Below are 6000 nucleotides of genomic sequence, written 5' to 3' on the forward strand. Positions count from 1 at the left end.
TAAAAAAAAAAAAACAGCATGGTACTGGCATAGAAACTGATACAAAGACCAATGGAACAGAATAGAGAACTCAGAAATTAATCCAGATACTTACAACTACCTGATTTTTGACAAAAGTGATCAGAATATACACTGAAGTAAAGACAGTCTCTTCAACAAATAGTGCTGGCAAAATTGGATTTATGCATATAGAAGAATGAAATTAAGTCCATATACAAAAATCAACTCAAGATTGATCAAAGACCTAAATTTAAGACTTGAAACTATAAAGTTGCTGAAAGAAAACACAGGGGAAACACTCCAAGATGGTGTGGAGGACAACTTGTTGGACAAAGATCCCAAAGCACAGGCAACAAAAGCAAAACTAAACAAATGGGACTGTATCAGATTCAGAAGCTTTGTACAACAAAGGAAACAATCAATAGAGTGAAAAGACATCCAATAGAATGGGAAAAATATTTGTAAACCACCTATCTGACAAAGAATTAATATCCAGAATATTTCAGCAACTTAAAAAAACTCAACAACAAAACTTACCCAGTGAGTAAAGAAATGGACAAAGAACTTCAATAGACAGTTCTCAAAAGAAAAAATTACAAATGGCCAAAAATATATGAAAGAAATGGTCAACATCAGTATCCATCTGGGAAATACAAATCAAAACCACAATGAGATATCAGCTCACCCTTGTCAGAATGGCTAAAAGCCAAAACACAGAGAGTAACAAATGTTGGTGAGGATGTGGACAAAGTGGAACACTGTTGGTGGGAATGTGTATTAGTGGAAAACAGTGTGGAGATTTTTTTAAAAACTAGAAATAGGGAACCAGTGCTGTGGCAAAGAGGGTTAAGGGGCTGGCACTGTGGTATAGCAGGTAGAGCTGCCGCCTGCAGTGCCAGCATCCCATATGGGCACTGGTTCAAGTCCTGGCTGCTCCACTTCCAATCCAATTTCCTGCTAATGCACCTGGGAAAGCAGAAGATAGCTCAAGTACACAGGCCCTTGCATCCATATGGGAGACTCAGAAGAAGTTACTGGCTCCTGTCTTCAGCCTGGTCCAGCCCTGGCCACTGCAGCCATTTGGGGAGTGAACCAGTAATGGGCAATCTCTTTCTCTCTCTCTGTATCTCTTTCAAATAAATAAATATATCAAAAAACCATATAGAAACAGACTTATATGATACATCAATCCCAGTACTCAGTATATACCCAAAAGACTTGAACACAATGAATCAAAGAGATACCTTCTCCACCATGTTTATAACAGCACTGTTCACAACAGCCAAAATTTGGAATCAGCTGAGGTGATGAATGGGTAAAGAAAATATGAGGCCGGCGCCGTGGCTCAACAGGCTAATCCTCCACCTTGCGGCGCCGGCCCACCAGGTTCATAGTCCCGGTTGGGGCGCCGGATTCAATTCCGGTTGCCCCTCTTCCAGGCCAGCTCTCTGCTATGGCCCGGGAAGGCAGTGGAGGATGGCACAAGTCCTTGGGCCCTGCACCCGCATGGGAGACCAGGAGAGGTACCTGGCTCCTGGCTTCGGATCAACGAGATGCGCCAGCCACGGTGGCCATTGGAGGGTGAACCAACGGCAAAAAGGAAGACCTTTCTCTCTCACTCTCTCTCTCTCTCTCTCTCTCTCTCACTATCCACTCTGCCTGTCAAAATATACATATATATGCTATATACACAATGGAATATTACTCAGCTATTAAAACAGAATGAAATTCTACCACTTGCAGCATAATGAATGCAACCAGACCAGCCTATGGAAACTTCAATGAGCCTAAACCCAAAGGAGAAGATAACTAACCAAGAAAGGATTAAGATTTATATAAAGGAGAAAATGCAGGAAGGTTTGGAATGAGTAAATTTTGGCTTATTGTAGACTTGGCAAAGGAACTTTAAGTTGTTTTTTCAAATTTGTGTTTAGCAGAGTACATTTTGCAAACAGTATAATTTGCTTTAGTCTATTAGTGGAAAATTTTAATCTATTTATTAACTTACACTTTCCTCACCAGTTATATATTAAAGGATATTTTGGTATCAAGGAATTCATTTTAGTTTATCTTTATAAGTCTCTATTAAAATCTATTCTTTTCTTGGTGACAGGAAGTTATCCTATACTGAATTCTCATGTATTAGAATTTGTTTTGGCACTCTAAACTGATGACATTTCTGAATGTGAAAAAATCAATCACGACACTTCCTCTGATTATACAGTTAAATGAAATTCTGGCAATATAACTAAAAGAAAGATATAATTGGAAGTCAGCCGACAGGAGTCTATTCTTGGTTTTGGCTTCACCTAATCTGAGTTTTTTACTTCAGCCAAATATAGAGTATTCTACAATAAACTGAGCATAACAACTTTATTCACTTCCCTGCCTGATGTAGAACACACTGTTAAGTAGATATCCATGGCATTTTGAGCTTTTCAGATAAAAACAGCCTATAAAAACTGAGAGTAATGTCTGGTATGAGGCAGAGAAGCAGGTCCTGTCAAATCTTGCTGGTGAAAGTAGAAAGAGAAACAGACTCTCTGGAGGATATAGTGCCATCAAATGGCAGGAGGGTTATCATTTTAACTCATAATTCCACTTCTGCAAATTTGCCTTAATACACAAAATGGTAAAAGAATACCATATAGAATACAATGCATTAAACCACTAAAAATGTTTTAATAGGGGCCAGCACTGTGGCAGAGCGGGTGGGGCCACTGCTTGCAGTGCTGACATCCCATATGGGTGCTGGTTTAAGTCCTGGCTGCTTCACTTCTGATCCAGCTCTCTGCTGTGGCCTGGGAAAGCAGTAGAAGATGGCCCAAATGCTTGGGCCCCTGCAACCACATGGGAGACCTAGAATATGCTCTTGGCTACTTATTGCTGTGGATTCATTCTGAGAGGAGAAGCACAGTGGTGGCAAGTGGCGCAGTCACGACACAGACACCGGGAGTTGGTGAAAGCAGGCTAGAGGTAAGCGGCTCACAGACTCGTTCATTTCAGTTGGTGCAGCAGCTTATATAGCCAAGGCAGCCAATCTGGTCAAGGGGTGGTTTATGCCATAACCAATCACTGCCTGTTGCCAGGCAGGCTCCTTTGCCAGGTGGGTTTTCAAAGCCATTCCTGAGTAACTGATGCTTGCTTGCCATCAACATCTTGGCACGGTCTTCTCATTCCACCACATTTCCCCTTTTTCGTTTATTTTTGAGCAACTGGTGGCATGATCCTTGGCCATACCATTGTTACCCCATTTCCATGTGGTCTCCCCATGTGGCTGTGCCTGTCCTAGGTTGTCCCCCAGGGGATCTTACCCGTTGTTGACTAACCAGCCCTCAAAACAGGAGACCACAGAGATGGGCGTAGGAATGAGGAACAATGGTAATCAGGAACGGCATGACCACACACAGGCTGTGGGCCATTTTAGTGGCTGACCAGAGCTAGTGGAGTATAAAGCAGTAGCAGATGTGGCTGTGGGCAGTTCGTCAGGGCAGGTGCTTCCACTAACAAGGTGGACTCAGTCTTGTTCAACTGGTGCTGGTTGACTGTCAGTTTCAGGCTTGATGTTTCTGGATCGTGCCTAAATAGGCTGTCCCACATTCTGTGGCAAGACACAAGCATATTCTCGGCCCTTGGTTAGCAGAAGCCTTTTTACAGGTGTTGGAATTCAGGGCCTGAATTCTGCGTCCACTTCAAAATTTAATGGCAAAAATGCAGGTCAGATGGGGTCTAGCAGCTGCCCTGAGAGCCTGGGGTGCCCTGGGAGTGCAAAAAATGTGAGGATCCTCACTTGGTGCAGATGGGATGACCTTGCATGGGTTATCATTTCGAGGTCATCTAAATTCATCCCCCCAGCTATTTGGGGGGCAGGTGATTAGGCATTGCTGTGTTGTCTGCTGTCACGTCATTTTCACTGTCAGACTCTCTCTCCCCAAGTCATCAACTGTTGCCTGTGAGGCAGTGGCCTGGAGTGACAGGCTCTTATCACTCAGATTCATTATGTTTGGTAATCTCTGTGGGTTTCTGAGAGAGGGATATCTTTCCCATGTTTGAGCGCTTAAGAGTGCATGCCACATCAACTCTAGCCAAAGGAAAGACACCCACAGCACTGCTGCTATAACAAAGCAAATTCCTAGCACCTCAACGGCTGATGGCATTATGCAGGGGGTTCCCTACGTTAGACAAAGAGATAGTGGTGTATCAGATCATAAGTATGTCCTGTGCTTAGTGGGGGACCTCCTTGATTCGTTAGGTCAAGGCCATATGCCCATATAGTGTCTCCGGAGCGTCACCTCTCTCAAGTGAGGGAAGATGACCAAATTCTGGGGTGATCAGTCCCTTATGTGAATTTGCCGGGTGAACCGAAAGTAAAAGGAGGAGCAGAGAAGCAGCGTTACACTTCTGGGCGGTGTGTGCTAACCTGGGGTTAGTTTGACCGAGGACAAGGACAAGGAAAGGGGCGTAGGAGGGGGTTCTGTGCTCACCCTCACAGAACCGAACAGCACACAAAACACTGAGGGGCCTACTTGCCGAAATCAAGGGGGAACCTCGCTGAGTCCAACACACTGTCTCTCAGGCACGTTTAGCACCAGATGTTGAGGTTGATTTGTTCTGAGAGGAGAAGCGCAATAGAGGCAAGAGGCGTAGAGTCACCACACAGACCCCAGGAGTTGGGTGAAAGCAAGCCAGAGGCAAGTAGCCTGCAGACTTGTTCACTTCAGTTGGTGCAGCAGCTTATATAGCCAAGGCAGCCAATCGGGTCAAGGGGCAGTTTATGCAGTAACCAATCACAGCCTGTTGCCAGGCAGGCTCCTTTTCCAGGTGGGTTCTGAAGCCATTTCCTGAGTAACTGACGCTCACTCACTAGCGCCATCTTGGAACAACCTTCTCATTCTACCACAGCTGCTGGCTTCACATCTGTCCATCTCCCACTGTTTCAGCCATCTGGGGAGTGAACCATCAGATGGAAGACCTCACTCTCTCTCTCTCTGCTTTTCCTTCTCTCTCTGTGTAACTCTGAGTTTAAAATAAATAAAATAAATCTTAAAAAAAAAAAAATAAAGACTTTCTGAGTGATGGGGTTTAGGGTAATTTCGACATTTCTATTTTTTGCTTATCTGTATTTTTACTGAATAAACATAGATTTTCTTCAATAAATATTGCTTTATAATATGGAAAATAATTTAAAGGGATGTCACAAGACAAAAAAATCACATAGGTAAACCAATTAATAGACTATAACATACTTACACTAAAAGAAAAACAAAATAAATTGCCCTGCATATTTTATGTGCTTATACTTTTTGAGCACAAATTCCACAAATTTAGTTTCTTGCTCCAAAAGCTTTGCTGTAGACAAAGCTTTCTCCTGTGCCATGAAAGTTGGTGAGAAATGAGTCACCACTGCCTTTGTAGGTCTGAGTCTCAAAATTACCTAGGGACAACTGTACCAGCAGCTTTGGATGTTCTCAGACCTTGGGAGAGGGCTTCAGGAGATATGTCTCACTCTCCACACAGGGTACTACAACATCTGCAACACCATAAAAGTCACTTTGTGGTTGCTTTAATGTACTAGTTCAGGAAATATCTTCAGATTCTCAGAGTAAGAATAATCTAATTCTCTAAGTATTTCATATGGCAAGCAAATCAGGATCCAATCTATCAGCCCAAGTACTTGTGGCTGAGTAGCAAAGAGAACAGGAAAATTTGCTTTGACATTCAATTCCTTCCGGCTTTATACATCTGGGACAGCTTCCCCAGTTTAATAACAAGGAAGGAAATGTGGTCACCTCCACCAGAGACTATCCCCACAGAGTAGATTATTTCTGGGATAATAACCTCTCTAAGAGAGTTAAACAAAAATATTTTAAAGAAACAAATATGTAAACTCTTTTTCAGCTCTAGAAGATTGGGATGCAACCTGACACATGATGGAACACCTAGATATTGTGCACAAAAAGCTCAGGAAGAAACAAATATTGAGTCCATTTCTGCTTTCTT

The sequence above is a fragment of the Lepus europaeus genome, chromosome 1 (assembly GCF_033115175.1).
Source record: "Lepus europaeus isolate LE1 chromosome 1, mLepTim1.pri, whole genome shotgun sequence".
Lineage (NCBI taxonomy): Eukaryota > Metazoa > Chordata > Mammalia > Lagomorpha > Leporidae > Lepus > Lepus europaeus.